The sequence below is a fragment of the Triturus cristatus genome, chromosome 5_2 (assembly GCF_964204655.1).
Source record: "Triturus cristatus chromosome 5_2, aTriCri1.1, whole genome shotgun sequence".
Lineage (NCBI taxonomy): Eukaryota > Metazoa > Chordata > Amphibia > Caudata > Salamandridae > Triturus > Triturus cristatus.
The window spans coordinates 801,827,661-801,844,452 of record NC_140588.1 but is presented as its reverse complement, the minus strand read 5'-3'; the positions used below and the strand labels follow the sequence as shown (position 1 = coordinate 801,844,452).

Genomic DNA, 16,792 nt, shown 5'->3' with positions numbered 1-16,792 from the left:
TTTCCTCTTAACTTTCTTCCTCCTCTCTTCTCGGCCTTGTCCACACTTTTCTTTTTCCCTTCCCATGAACTGCCGGGACACTCGGGACATCTCTTAATGTGTGAAGACGTCACCCGGCCTTTTTGGTGGCTAGAGACCCCAGGGAGCAAGAGGGGTGGTACACCCCCACCCACAACACTGAAAGAAAGAGGTGAACTTCACTGGAGGCCAAATGTGGTACGCGATTGATCATTTAGAATTGTGGTCATTGTCTATGTTGCTTGCCATTGCGTGCTTTTAAATGTAACTGCAAGCTTACTTGTGTAAGGAAGTACTGCAAGGTTTTCTTGGCACAAATAAAATAAAGACAACGTTACCAAAAAGAGTGTGTGAGAGCCAAATGTTCAAGGCTAAGGCATTGCATAACAGAGGCCTTGTACTGGACAAGACCAGACCACTCGTGAGGTAAGTTTATTTTTGGAGCCCAGAAAGTTATCCTGAGTTCTGCTGTTGCAAAATAACTGGGAGTCCTTTGATGCAGGAACGTGTACAAAATTAACCAGATGCACAAGTTACTTACCTTCGGTAACGATATATCTGTAAGAGACATTAGTTAGTGATAGATTCCTCACCTTAGAATTACCCCCAGGCGTCAGACTGGATCCGGAAAGATTTCATCAGCAGTACCCCTGCGCGTCGGAAGGTGGCGTCATTCGGCTTCGCGTCCGTCGTAGGGGTCGTGAACGCCGGGATGATGTCCCGGCAGCTACTTAGACACCGCCCTCGCCCGCAGACGTCAGTTCTGTACACGACTTTCCGCGCCAGGAACGCAGAGCCATGCAAGATACTGGACACTGGTGCATTGAAACTAGGGCCCTGAAAGAGATGACCTTAACCCTAGAAATCAGTTCGCTGAACGGGCAGGATGTGTGGGGCGGTAAGGAATCTATCACTAACTAATGTCTCTTACAGATATATCGTTACCGAAGGTAAGTAACTTGTGCATCTGAAAGAGACACGTTAGTGATAGATTCCTTACCTTAGAATAGATACCCCAGCAATACCAACCCCCGGTGGTGGGTCTGCGAACCAAGATCACATGAGAAAGTCACGGAGAACAGAACGTCCAAAGAAGTCGTCTTTCCAGACTTGACTGTCAAGGCAATAATGCTTAGTAAAAATGTGCAGCGAGGCCCACATGGCTGCCTGACAGATGTCTTGCAGGGGGACACCACGTCCCAATGCAGTAGTATCTGCTGTCACCCTGGTAGAATGGGCGCGCAACCCCACCGGAGGTTCTTTTTCAGCCAGAGAATAACAGGCTTTTATACACAAGACGACCCAGCGGGAGATCGTCCTCTTGTGTACAGCCCGGCCTTTCTTGGTGCCTAGGTAGCCAACAAAGAGCTGGTCATCCACCCAGCACTGTTGTGTGCGATTCAGGTAAAATGAGAGCGCACGTTTTGGGTCCAGAAGGTGGAGCCTTTCTTCCTCTCTGGAAGGATGCGGAGGCGGAAAGAAAGTGGGCAATGTGATAGTTTGCCCGATGTGGAAGGCAGTAACAACCTTTGGCAAGAAGGAAGGACGAGTGCGAAGCACAACCTTGTCCGGATGAACAGAGAGAAAAGGAGGTTTACAGGAAAGAGCCTGGACCTCACTCACGCGCCTAGCGGAGGTGATGGCCACCAGGAAAGCAGTCTTTAAAGTCAGTAAACGAAGAGGACAGTTGTGAAGCGGCTCAAAAGGAGTGCACATCAAATAAGTAAGAACCAGATTTAAGTCCTACTGCAACATCATAAACAGAATAGGAGGGAAAAGGTGAGCAATGCCTTTGAGAAATCTATTTACAACAGGGGACTTGAAAAGAGAGGGCTGATCAGGGAGCCTGAGAAAGGCTGAAATTGCAGAAAGGTTGTCCTTAATAGTGCCCAGAGCAGAGCCCTGCTGGGCCAAAGAGAGAAGGAACAAAAGGACTTCTGAAAGAGGGGCAGAAAGGGGATCCACAGCCTTTGCTGTGCACCATGCCACAAATTTGTTCCACCTGCAGGTGTATACCGATCTTGTGGAGGGACGCCTGGCTGCCAGAATGACATCACAGACTTCAGGAGGCAAGACAAAAGGAATCAACTGTCACCGCTCAATCTCCACGCAAGGAGGTGGCGGCTGGACAGGTTCGGGTGGAGGACCGTCTCCTGCTGCTGCGACAGAAGATCCTCCCGAAGAGGCAGATCCACGCTCATACTGAGTAGCTCAGGATACCAAACTCTTCAAGCCCAGTCCGGAGCCACAAGAAAAACTTGGGTCCGGTCACGCCTGATCTTCTTCAGCACTCTGGGTAGAAGTGGTATAGGCAGAAAGGCGTACAATAAACCGCAACTCCACTCACAACGAAAAGCATCGCCGAGCGAGTGCCGCCTTGGAAATTCCAACGCGCAGAACTGATGACATTGCACGTTCTCTTCGGTGGCAAATAGATATACCCAAGGCTCTCCTCACTGTTGAAAGAGACCTTGCGCCACCTCCGAGTTAAAAGCCATTCGTGATCCATCATGCACCTGCGGCTGAGTTCGTCCGCCCTGGCGTTCAAAGAACCTGCCAAGAGTTGAACCAGCAAGGAAATGCCTTGATGTTCCAGCGATGTCCAGAGACGCAGAGCCTCCTGACATAGGGTCCACGACCCCACCCGCCTTGCTTGTCGCAGTACCACATGACGTTGGTGTTGTCTGTGAACACCTCTACTGCTCTTCCCTTGAGACAGGGATGGAATGCCTTCAGTGCAAGTAGGATCGCCCAGAGTTCCAGAAGGTTGATATGGAGCCTGGACTCCGCTGGAGACCAGAGGCCTCTGATCTCCGCCTCTTCCATGTGGGCTCCCCATCCCAGAAGGGGCGCATCCGGCACCACTGTGTGCTCCGCTTGGGGAAGGGAGTGGGATGTGCCGCTGACCCAATGCTGGTTCGTGAGCCACCACTGCAATTGTCGTGCAGTGCCCTCCGAGATCTGGACGTAGTCGGACAGGTTCCCCTGATGCTGCGCCCACTCAAGTCCCACTGCAGAGCCCGCATATGCCACCTGGCATGATTGATCAGCAGGATGCAGGAGGCCATGAGGCCCGGCAGCCTCAAGGTCATCCTGACCGAAACCCAGGACAAGGGCTGAAAGATCGTAATCATAGCCCAAATGTCCCGGACTCGCTGCTCGGGAGGATAGACCCGAAACTGCGCTGTATCTAGAACCGCTCCGATGAAGAGGAGCTTCTGAGAGGGGATCAGGTGTGACTTCGGCATGTTGATGGAGAACCCCAGCAAATGCAGAAGGTCGGCCATAGTCTGGAGGTGGGAGACGACTGCCTGGGGTGAGCCTGCTGGAGCAGAGTTTTCAGTTTGAAAATTCGTTGGCTTTTGAAGCTCTGGCATGTCTATTCGTTATATTAATTTATTAATCATTAATAAATAATTATTTGTCTTGTGCAAGTGTGTTTATATTAATCAATCCGTTTGTTTTAATAAGAGAGAGTTACACGTGGGTACGCATAAATGTGCTGTTTAAAAATAACGTGCGTGTTTTCATGTTTAAACGTTGCTAGGTGCTGTTTATTTTTGAGCACAAAACGCTTTCCGAATTAATGCTTTTTTATGTTGCAAGAGCTAGATAAATACATACACATAAGGGTATTAGTGGGGTTAACACTGTTTGATCACTATGCTGTAGTAACGTTGTTTTTGTTTCTTTTAATTAAGATGGTCTATTGTGGCCTATGGAGGCCTAGATAAAGATGGCCGATTTTGTAAGCCTGGCCTCGATTTGTAATAGAAAACCGTGATGGGAGAGAGCCCTGCTGAATATGGTCCTGAAGTCAGCTGACCACAGTCCTTGCTTGCCTTGTTAAAATTTTCATGAGGACAACAGCAGCCTGGGTAATCTTCGAGTGAAATGGAACGTCCTTGGCAGTCTTGGGAAACAAAGGAGCCATAGAGAAAAACTCTGAACTGTGGCCTGATTGCCGAGGAGAAGTAAAACTGACAAGATACATTTTTTGTTTCTTGGTTCCTGTTCCGTAGTCTTTATTTTGTGATTTTTCCTGAGCGGAGATTTTCAAATGTAGCGATGTTACATCCTTTCCTTCTCGCTCTGCTCAGCAGGTCCGGCGGACATTACAACTTTTTTATGTTTCCAATGTATCTTTCCTTTGTTAGAGTTGCTATAAGAATTGTTAGCCTAGAGAGGGTTTTTGCCACTAGCCATTTGCCTTTGCCGCGTACCGAATCTGCGTTGGTGAGGATCGATGCTGAAGGGACTTCGTCTTGAGAGACTTTACCGAGAGACTTGTCCTGACCCGTTCTGACATTTAGCTAGAATAGGTAACTATGAGAAAAATGATTTATTTTGATTTACTTTCCTTGACTAATTTAGATAAAGTACCATACTTTTGAATACGGTGTTGGTTATCATTTCTTGTCGATTATTGTGTACACTATTTGATTATTGTTGTATAGATTGTTTAGATTATGTATCAGGACAGTCATAATAATCAGGTCTTATCGACCTCGATACAGATGCAGGGTGTTTAGGAGTTTTCCTTCCACAGGTTTAGTGCTAGTAGAGTATTTGAGCGAATGTTAGTGAAATGGGCCCTAGCGTATGATGAATGTATGTGCGTGTAACTGTGAAATTACTCTATCTGTGGTAGTGGGAATATTATACACATCCTGATCTCTATCAATTTCCTGGTAGCAGAGGATGGTTATTGATGGTTGTCTTGATCTGATAAGATTGCTTGTACATTAGCTTATTGATTATTGATTATTGGTTTATGTTGGAATATGTACTAATATTATATGTTGGACTCGTCTTGTTGAGTTATATGTAGTGCTTCTGGAATTTGGGAGCTAGTAGCAGTTCCGTAGTAGGGCAGAGGGAAGTATATGCTGCTCTCGGGAAAGACGGGATTGTAAGGAATAACGTGTGACAATTGAAGTTGCGCGTCACATTGTCTGGGTTCGGAATTAGTGACATTATTGTATGTTACTATTAGATATATTTCTAGTATATAAGGAGTGTGTATGGTAGTGAAGGTTATCTGTGAAACTCTGGTCTTAAGTCCCAGGGATCCGTAAGGTTTACCGTTAAAGCTTATCGCGGGAGGAGTAATAGGTATTCTCTGAGCTTGTTTGAGGAACTGGGCAGAGGTAAGCTGCTTAGTTGATGTGAGTTATAATTCTGTAGTGGGACAGATTGTTCGCTGTTCTCGGGAAGCAGGATTCTGTGTGTATGTACTATATTTTTCTTGTATGAATGTGCGTGGATGCATATACATTTAATTGATTGTAAGACTCTTTGGATAAGTCCTAGAGGAAACAGTTAAGGGATGTATGAAAGTTTGTTAATTCTTGTGAAATAGATTTCTTTTTACTATTCTGTGGTTAGCGAAGCAGACAATGGAGATGTTTTTATGTAGTAACTAATAGATTTTGTAGAGTTTTTGATACGAAGTCTACTGAGATTTTGTAAAGGAGGGGTAGACGAGTGACAGAAGACAGGAGACAAGCGACTGCAGCGACTGTTGACGTCAGAAAGACCGCGCTCTGATTGGATAGTGATCAGAATAGTGTTCGCGCTGGGACTGGTGCGTTGGTGTGAGCCGCGCAAGGATTGGAAGAGCTATTTAGTGACGTAAACGCTCCAGGATTGGTGTGTTAGTGTGAGTCGCGCTGTTATAGGTTGAAAATTCGTATTGTATATTTATAATACGGAAAGAGTAGAAAGTTTTGGGTAAACGCTAAAATGTATTACCAAGAAGAGAAAAAGAAGAAGACATTCTTTGGAAGAATAAAAAAGTGGTTTAACAAGGATAAAGATGTTAAGACGAGAGAGGGTGAATTATTACCTCCAGCGAAAACACCTGCATCCTTCATGGCTGCGAAATATGGGTTTCATACCTGTATATGGTTGGAGAACTGGGTTAGGTATACTAAAGAAGATGGTGTTCTAGCATTTCAAGAACATGGTTCATTTAATCTGGCCGTGTTGAGAAATTTACGGGAAAAGATGTTATGTCTAGACCCAAAACCAAGACCTACACAGTTTGAGGCTTTAGTGGAATGGGAAGAGGAAGTTCATGAGCGAGAAAAACAGAGATCTGGAGGTCATTACAGGTACATGTTCGGGAGGAGACATGATCGTGAAACTTATCATGATCGAATGAAAAGATGGCGAGATGCTAGTATGTCAGAGGGATTATATCCGATGAGAACAGTTGAAGGAGGAGCAGAAAGGGTTCCTGAATCAGAAATGAGAAGATATGGAGATAATGAGTATAAGGATGAGGTCTTGAATGACATGATTTACAAAAGACCACCTCCATATAGACCAGAACCAGATGAAAGTACACCAGTTGTTTCTCCGATAAGAGATACAGTCTGTATCATTGAGAGAGAAAAAGTGACACCTGAATCAAGAGGTAGTAATTCTTTCAGGGAGAGAGAGAATCGAGGTAGTGACGAAGATGCCAGACAATTAGCCAGAACCACAACAGAACTGACTGAGAAGATTAGAGAGTTAACGAAGAATCTAGAAGCTGTTACGGTGCCTGTAACTATAGGTCCGGTTATGCCTGTGTTTGACAAACAGAGGACAGGTGAAAATGGTTTGGTGATTCCATATGTTGGGAAAAATTTGACAAATTCAGTTGGTCCTTCAGGAGATTCAGGAAAAAGGGTAGAAAGAAGTGACCTGAGACAATCCAGACATGACATATGCAGTAGTGAAATACTGGATGCTAGTGAAGCTAGTTGTTCAGGGATGCCAATTTTAGAACCGCAGAAGAGAGTGGTTCCAGTGAAAAAAACTGCTGAAATAACAGTTGAAGATTTGAATGATTGGATGAAAGTTCTTCAGAAAAAAGATAAAGATTTACAAGCAATTGATGTGGCTAGGTTACGTGTAGAATTAGAAGAGCTTGTTACAGGAGCAGTTCCAACAGAAATTCTGAAGAGTCATCATGATGGTGAGTTAATGTTTATGTGTAAGAGCATCACCTGGAGAGCAAGAAATACACATGACAGGCTAAGAGCAATAGCGAATGAGCAGGGAGTTGACATTGATAAAGTGAAAGCTTTACAAAAAACCTACAGGATGGACTTTACAGAGAAAGATATTGAGAATTTGAATGCTACTGGTAGAACAGGACAGATTAAAGAAATGGTAGCATTATTGCGAAGATGGGGTGATGTAGAAAAGTGGAAGGATAGGTGGTATAAGAAAAGAGAGGAATCTGAAGACAGAACGACTTATTCAGCATTTCCAGTGAGAGAAAAGGAGAAACCAGTGGATAATTATCCTAGGAGAGAAATACCTGGAGGAGGATATGTACATGTTCCATGGACCAGACAGGATATTTTATCATTTACGAATGATTTCCCTCGATTGAGAGAAAAGCCCGTCGAGTGGTATAGGCAGGTAGATAGGTTTGTGAAATTGTCAAAAGTGCTGTGGATTGACCTGAATAGTCTGTTTGATATAATTGTTCCAGCAGACTTGTGGACTGAGTGTAAAATAGTTGTGAGTTGGCCTACTGAGGAATATCCAAGAGATCCAAGAACAGGGGCACCAGATCCAGAAGTAATGAGAAAATATGATCAGGTGATGGTATACCTGAAGAGTAAAGTACCTGCAAAAGAGACAGACTGGGTAAAGATAGATCGAACACAACAGGAAGCAAAAGAATCAGTTCATGCTTTTTACGAGAGGTTGATACTGGCATTTAAACAATTCAGTGGAGATGAACACCTGGGTGATAAAGATTTGAGTCATTTTGTATACAGATTTGTATATGGCCTTAGACCTGAAATTGGTGAGAGAATTCGTGAACACACAGTGGATTGGCAGAGTAAGAAAATAGATGAGATTCTGAGACATGCAAAATACTTCAGTGATGAAATTGAAGCAAAACAAAGAAAGCTGAAAGAGAAAGCAATGTGGGCACAAGTGAAAGTTGCGGAAAGACAGGAAGCACAGTTGGTAGAACAGGCGAATAATCCAGGAAACAATGCAGGGAATAGACCTAGATATGCAGGGAAAGGAAAGGGGAATCTTGAGGAAGCAAAGAAAAAGTTCCCGTGTCACAACTGTGGCCAACTGGGACATTGGAGGTCTGAATGCACTAATCAACCATTAGTGAATAATGAGGGTAAACCCTTAAATCAACAGGTGCAGAACGAAGGAAATAATCAACAGCAGCAACAACAGAAAGTTGTGAGACAGCAGAGCCAAGAGCCAAAACCGCCCTTGCCGCAGAATAGAGGGTCACAAAAGTATAATCAGGATTCAGGATTCTACAATGATGAACAGGTAAACAAACCAAGGCGTTCTAACCAGGTACAACAGTACTTGTTAAAGAATGAAGGGAGTGAGTCTGAGGGTGATTATTGACGGTGCCGAAGAGAGGAGGAAGAGTGCATACTTGGTGCAACTCTAGAAATAGACCAGGCAGGACCATTTGTGGATGGGAAAATAAATGAAGAGTGTTACTTTTTTGGTAGACACAGGTGCGACAAGATCAACTGTCAGGTCAACAGATTTTAGAAATCTTCCTCTCTCGGATGAAGCAATCCAAGTAGTTGGTGTAGCCAATACACAAATCAGAACACGTCTTACTGAACCAGTAAGAGTACAGATAGGGAAATTTTCAGATATGCACAGGTTTATTGTTTGTGACACAAGTCCAGTGAACCTGTTAGGTAGGGACCTATTGTGTAAGATGAATTGTACAATTTTCTGTACACCGGATGGAATAGCTTTTGAGACACCAGATGAGGATGTTTTGTACCGAGTGACTCTAGAGAATAGAGAAAGTGAGTTAATTGGTGCATTTGCTGTGTTTAATCCAGAGGATTTGCCTCGAGAGCTGAGAGACACAGTGAAAAGGACAGTTTGGGATTTTACTGGAGAGGATGTGGGATTGATGAATAATGTAGATCCAGTGAAAATTGCAGTGAAGGAGGGAATTACATATCCTAACATTCCTCAGTACAAAATGACACCAGAAATAATTGAAGGAATAACTCCTATAATTGAGAAAATGATTCAGCAGGGAGTTCTGAGAGAACTACTGAGTAGCCCGTGTAATTCACCGATAATGGGGCTAAAGAAGCCTAATGGCAAATTTAGGATTGTGCAGGATTTGAGAAAAATTAATCAAATTGTGGTGGCATGTTGTCCTATCGTGCCAAATCCATCAGTGATTTTGTATCAGATTCCACATGATGCTGAGTGGTATACAGTGATTGATTTGTGTCATGCGTTCTTTTCAATTCCATTGCATCATGATAGCCAGCCGATTTTTGCATTTAGGTTTGGCCAGCGTATTTTAGCATGGTGTCGTATCCCACAGGGGTATACAGAGAGTCCTTCGATATTCAATCAGTTATTGAAGAAATCGTTGGAAAGCTTGATTATGCCTGAGAACTCAGTACTAGTTCAGTATATTGATGACCTACTTGTGGCATCAAAGACACGTGAAGCTTGTGAAGTACATACCATAGCTTTACTGAATCATCTGGCAGATGGAGGGTTAAAGGTATCTCCAGCCAAATTGCAATTTTGCAAAAAAGAGGTGCAATATCTTGGACATAATATTGAAAGAGGTCTGAGAAAAGTGACTGATGACAGGATCAAAATCATCAGGGGAATGAAAGCCCCGAAAACCCAGAGGGAAGTGAGAATGTTCCTGGGTATGGTGGGTTATTGTCGTCAGTGGATAATTAATTTTTCGCTGATAGCAAAGCCACTGATTAAATTGACAAAAAGTGAGATGACAGACCCATTGGAACTAGATGCAGAACAAATGGCAGCATTTGAAGAGCTCAAGAGTAGAATGTGTGAGGCTCCAGCTTTGGGTATGCCTGACTATGAAAAAGAGTTTGAATTGTACTGCAGTGAGAGAAATGGATGTGCACTTTCAGTGTTAATCCAGAAGCATGGACAGTTGAGAAGGCCTATTGCGTACTTCTCATCGACACTTGACCCTGTAGCTGTGGGTTTACCAGGTTGTCTGAAATCTGTGGCTGCAACATGCAGAAGTTTGGAACAGAGTGAAGGAATCATAATGGGATATCCTGTAAGGGTATTCGTACCTCACAATGTGGCAATTCTTTTGACAAGAAGCAGAACTCAGTACATGTCACATAGTCGGTTGACTAAGTATGAAAAAGTGATTTTGGGAGCATCAAATGTGACTCTTGAGAGATGTGTGAATGTGAATCCAGCGACACTCTTGCCGGATATTGAAAACGTGGGTGTGAAAATGGAAGATGATCATGATTGTTTGGATGTGCTTGAGTACTGTACAAAACCGAGACCAGATATAAGGGATCTTCCCTTACATGAGAGTGATCATGTGTTGTTTGTGGATGGCTCATGCCTGAGAAATGATAATGGTGTGCTATGTGCAGCATATGCGGTGTGCAAAGTTTCAGAGGTTATGGAAGCATCACCATTGAAAGGAGTGAAATCTGCGCAAGTTGCTGAATTGGTGGCATTGACAAAAGCTTGTGAAATTGGGAAAGATTTGAGAACGACTGTGATGACTGATAGTCAGTATGGATTTGGAGTGGTGCATGATTTTGGCCAGCTTTGGCTACAAAGAGGTTTCTTGACATCGAGTGGAACTCCAATAAAGAATGCTGAAATGATTGGTAAATTGCTTGAGGCGATACAGCTGCCTAAGGAATTAGCAGTTGTAAAATGTGCTGCCCATGGACAAGGAGAAGATTTTATAACGGTCGGAAACCGTTATGCTAATGATGTTGCGCAATACTGCGCCAAGACAAATCAGTCCATTAATCGGGACCGAGAGGGGGAAATGTCTTTTCTCTCTGTGATGTTTACTAATGTCTTAGAGACATGGGATGAAGTGAAACAGTTGCAAGATGAGGCAGGAGAAGAAGAGAAGAAAGATTGGATTAAGGCAGGATGTGCTCCAAGAGAAACAGACCATGTTTGGGTCTACAGAGATGGCAGACCAGTAATGCCGAACTCCATACTGTCGTCAATGGCAAGAATGTATCATGGCCAGGGACATTTGGGGAGGGACGCGATGGTTAGGTCGTCCAAGCAGACCTGGTACAATGCAAAATTCAGGACAATTGCAGAAAGCATCTGTCAAAGGTGTTTGGTTTGTCAGCAATTTAACACTGGGAAAAAGACAGTGGTGAGTCTGGGAACAATAGGCAGAGAAGGAGGTCCTTTTACGAGAATGCAGATTGATTTCATTGAAATGCCCCAAGTGAACAGACTGAGGTATGTTCTAGTGGTAGTCTGTTTGTTTTCAAGATGGGTGGAGGCCTATCCGACCAGGAGGAATGATGGAATAACGGTGGCAAAGTTACTGTTAAGGGAGTTGATTCCTAGGTACGGGTTTCCAGTAACAATTGAGTCAGATAGAGGTGGACACTTTCAAAATGAACTGATGGGTTTGATTTGTGAAGCATTGAAAATACAGCAGAAGCTACATTGTGCATACCGACCAGAGGCTTCTGGTGTGGTTGAGCAGATTAATGGCACAATCAAGAATAGGATTGGAAAAATGTGCTTAGCCACTGGTATGAAATGGCCAGATGTTTTACCTCTAGTGCTGATGACTATTAGATCTACTCCAGATAGAACTACTGGCTTGAGTCCGCACGAAATAATCATGGGACGTGCAATGCGACATGCATTTGTGCCTGTCAATAAATTGATGACAATAACTGATGACATGATTTTGGATTACTGTAAAGGCCTGGCTGACGCAGTTCATTCTGTGTTTCACCAGGTTGGAGAAGAAGCTACCACACTTGAGAAGAAGCAAGCCCATGATCTAAGTCCAGGAGACTGGGTGAGGATTAAGGTACACAGAAGAAGAAATTGCTTGGTTCCAAGGTGGGGAAGGCCGAGACAAGTCATTCTGACTACGACAACTGCAGTAAAGTGTGCTGGAGTGAAACACTGGGTACATGCAAGTCATACTCAGAGTTCCAAACCCAAAAGAAGGAACTGGTAAAGAGTATTTTGAAGAGTCAGATTCCAGTGATGAAGAAGATACAGAATCAGTGAGGAGAGAAGCAGAAAAAACTTCAAGTGAACCACTGCGAGTATCAGAGAAGAGATCAGATTCTGCGAGAGAGCTAGAAGTTTCAAAAAGCAGCAGTGAAGGAAAAAGAAAAGAAAAGAGAAATTTCACAGAGACTACTCCTGAATCAGAAGAGGAGGAGATTGAAGAACCACTTGAGATTGTACTTGAAGAAGCAGGGTCAGAAGAAGATAGAGAGGGACAGATTGCGGAAGACCCCCGAGGAGGTGTAGGGAACATTCTTGATGAGCTAGGTGAAGGGACAAGTAGACAGCAAGAAGATTGCGTGTCGGAGACCCGAGGAGGGACAGAAGTAGGGAAGTCTCAAACAGTGGTGAAAGAATCTGTGGAAAAAAAGAAAGCTGCTAGAAAACGAAAACAGGAGGCACTTGAAACAGAATTGGATGAGAGTGAGAATGAACAAACAGAGGGTCGAGTTCTGAGAAAGAGAACTTGGATTGGAGAGAGAAGTAATAAAGAGATAAAGCCTAAAAGGGTTGTGAAAGGAGATCGTTGGCCTAATAACAGAGTTAAGAGGCTGAGATACAGAATAATAAGAGCAAATACATCAAAGGCAGAACAAGTGAATGAAATATTGAGTCCAAATTTAAAAACAAAAGGAGAAGAATCAAAAGAATCAAAGGAACCAGAGGAGATCAAACGGATAAGAAAACCTAACCAGAAGTATAGGTCGCCGGAATGGATGTATGTGACACTGCCTGAAGGTGAAGAGGTGGAAAGTCAAGGAAATCCAAAGGAGACCGTACGAGAAGTGGTTGAGAAAGATACTGGTGAAATCCTGAAAGTACTATTGACTGACATTGGTGAAGAGTCAGATACTGAGGATTTTGATGTTAGAGATCTAATACAATTTGACGTTGAAGAGAAGAATGACAAGTATCCAAACTGAATGAAAGAAAGATTCACTTGGATTAAGTGAACAAAAGAGTCATTTTGAAGAAACTGAAGAGACTTCAGTAGTGGAGTAGTAGAAGCTAAGTCAAGAGATAAGGTCAACGTAGTAAAATGGCTAACATAGAGGATAATCAAAATAGATGTGCCTTCCTGAAAAGGTGTAGGATGTGCTGCTGCTGTACTGGATTATTAATGCTTCTATGGGGTGTTTTAATTTTATTAGTGACTTTTAAAATTGAATTTGAGATGTATACAGAGAATGTGACAAATGTAGAAGAGAATTCGCAAAAAGTAGTTCCGATTAGAATTAGTAACACTTACATACACAAAGATAGGTCAATTAATAATTTTTCTAGTAATGTTTTTTCAAAGTTGTTATATGAATATGTGAAAACAATGGAAGTCAGGGATTGCTATGTCTGTATGCAGTTACCTGCATCCGTTTCAGAGGGTGTTACTTATCACCATTTGCCAGCTACATATGGTATTTCTTGTAGTGTTTTAAGTAGTGTTTTTTATCTGTTGGGGAAAATAGATTATAAGATGTCTAACAGAGATAGTATTTTTGGGCACTTGCCAATGAACAAAGAGCTGAATCCGGCTAAAGAAGCTAACACTTTAGGTGAGATTTTTATTGAAGAAAAAGGATTAACATTAGATTACATTTTTAAGAATAATTTAACTTGCAATCTGAAAGAAGAGGAGAAAGTTTTCCTGGATATGGTAGAGGAAAGGAGATTAAACATGCATGAGAAAGCTGGGAAATATAAAGTGAGTGAGGCAATTTGGGACATTGAAATGGGAGAAAAGTTGAAAAATGGGGCTAGTCCGACTTTAGCTCTAGATGCACCACAGAAGGGTAAATTGTGCATTACCAGAAGGAAATCCCAATATGATACATACTTTGTTGGGACTAGTGAGTGTCATGATACATACTTCATTGCAACAGGATGGGGTTTCAGAGGTGGAGAAGATACAGTTTTTCCAGGAGTGTATTATGTTTGTGGGAACAAGGCTTATTACAAGTTGCCTGACCATTGGTATGGCACGTGTTATGTGGGCCTGGTCTTTCCAAAGATCTTTCATATAGATAAGATAAGAGATGTAGAGCATATTAATTTACTAATGCGTTTTAAGAGAGAAACTTGGTCTGAAATAGTGGGTGATATTTTTGGGGTTTTGATTCCAGCAGTGGGAATTTCTTTGAATGCTTATGGGATTCGGAAACTGTCGACAGTGGTTGATCGTTTATCGACAAATACCGCTGGAGGGTTTCTTTTGGTGAATACGGAATTAAGTGCCGTACGTGCCATGTCTATGCAAAATCGACTTGCCCTTGATATTCTATTGGCCAAGGAGGGTGGAGTTTGTGGAATGCTGAAAGTTCAACATTGTTGCACTTACATTCCAGACGAAAGCAAAGACCTGAAGGTCTATATCAAAAATATTACTGATTTGCATGAAGAATTAGTACCACTTGAAGCTGAGAGTTTATGGACTAAAATAGCTAATAAGATGATAGCTGTTAAGGATTTTATTGCAAAAATAGGTAGTACTATTATAGGTAGAATATTGTTTCTTTTAACTTGTATAATTGTTGCTCTATTAATACTGAGATTAGTGTGTGTGTGTTGTAAAAACAGGAGAGGGAAAAAGAAATTAAATAAGGAGAAGAAGAACAAGAGGTTGAAAAGGGAACCACAAGAAATTGAATTAGAAGAATTGAGGGAGAGTGTTTACTTAGAGACAAAGAAGGATGACGAAAGAGTGACTGGTGTGTAATGTTGTGTAAGGAGAAAAAGACATTTCCGATTTCTCCTAAAATGGGACTAAATTTTCACTAATTTTTTTTTGGGGGTTTTATTTGGTGATAAAATCACCAAAGGGGGGGATTGCTGGAGCAGAGTTTTCAGTTTGAAAATTCGTTGGCTTTTGAAGCTCTGGCATGTCTATTCGTTATATTAATTTATTAATCATTAATAAATAATTATTTGTCTTGTGCAAGTGTGTTTATATTAATCAATCCGTTTGTTTTAATAAGAGAGAGTTACACGTGGGTACGCATAAATGTGCTGTTTAAAAATAACGTGCGTGTTTTCATGTTTAAACGTTGCTAGGTGCTGTTTATTTTTGAGCACAAAACGCTTTCCGAATTAATGCTTTTTTATGTTGCAAGAGCTAGATAAATACATACACATAAGGGTATTAGTGGGGTTAACACTGTTTGATCACTATGCTGTAGTAACGTTGTTTTTGTTTCTTTTAATTAAGATGGTCTATTGTGGCCTATGGAGGCCTAGATAAAGATGGCCGATTTTGTAAGCCTGGCCTCGATTTGTAATAGAAAACCGTGATGGGAGAGAGCCCTGCTGAATATGGTCCTGAAGTCAGCTGACCACAGTCCTTGCTTGCCTTGTTAAAATTTTCATGAGGACAACAGCAGCCTGGGTAATCTTCGAGTGAAATGGAACGTCCTTGGCAGTCTTGGGAAACAAAGGAGCCATAGAGAAAAACTCTGAACTGTGGCCTGATTGCCGAGGAGAAGTAAAACTGACAAGATACATTTTTTGTTTCTTGGTTCCTGTTCCGTAGTCTTTATTTTGTGATTTTTCCTGAGCGGAGATTTTCAAATGTAGCGATGTTACATCCTTTCCTTCTCGCTCTGCTCAGCAGGTCCGGCGGACATTACAACTTTTTTATGTTTCCAATGTATCTTTCCTTTGTTAGAGTTGCTATAAGAATTGTTAGCCTAGAGAGGGTTTTTGCCACTAGCCATTTGCCTTTGCCGCGTACCGAATCTGCGTTGGTGAGGATCGATGCTGAAGGGACTTCGTCTTGAGAGACTTTACCGAGAGACTTGTCCTGACCCGTTCTGACATTTAGCTAGAATAGGTAACTATGAGAAAAATGATTTATTTTGATTTACTTTCCTTGACTAATTTAGATAAAGTACCATACTTTTGAATACGGTGTTGGTTATCATTTCTTGTCGATTATTGTGTACACTATTTGATTATTGTTGTATAGATTGTTTAGATTATGTATCAGGACAGTCATAATAATCAGGTCTTATCGACCTCGATACAGATGCAGGGTGTTTAGGAGTTTTCCTTCCACAGGTTTAGTGCTAGTAGAGTATTTGAGCGAATGTTAGTGAAATGGGCCCTAGCGTATGATGAATGTATGTGCGTGTAACTGTGAAATTACTCTATCTGTGGTAGTGGGAATATTATACACATCCTGATCTCTATCAATTTCCTGGTAGCAGAGGATGGTTATTGATGGTTGTCTTGATCTGATAAGATTGCTTGTACATTAGCTTATTGATTATTGATTATTGGTTTATGTTGGAATATGTACTAATATTATATGTTGGACTCGTCTTGTTGAGTTATATGTAGTGCTTCTGGAATTTGGGAGCTAGTAGCAGTTCCGTAGTAGGGCAGAGGGAAGTATATGCTGCTCTCGGGAAAGACGGGATTGTAAGGAATAACGTGTGACAATTGAAGTTGCGCGTCACATTGTCTGGGTTCGGAATTAGTGACATTATTGTATGTTACTATTAGATATATTTCTAGTATATAAGGAGTGTGTATGGTAGTGAAGGTTATCTGTGAAACTCTGGTCTTAAGTCCCAGGGATCCGTAAGGTTTACCGTTAAAGCTTATCGCGGGAGGAGTAATAGGTATTCTCTGAGCTTGTTTGAGGAACTGGGCAGAGGTAAGCTGCTTAGTTGATGTGAGTTATAATTCTGTAGTGGGACAGATTGTTCGCTGTTCTCGGGAAGCA

The 16,792-nt window shown here is 42.2% G+C and overlaps 1 protein-coding gene across 2 annotated transcripts in view; it reads right to left on the bottom strand.

The window, feature by feature from the left end:
* The window catches only part of ATP11C (ATPase phospholipid transporting 11C (ATP11C blood group)), an 804,025-nt gene that overhangs the window by 595,212 nt on the left and 192,021 nt on the right, over positions 1–16,792 (bottom strand). The window lies entirely within an intron of this gene.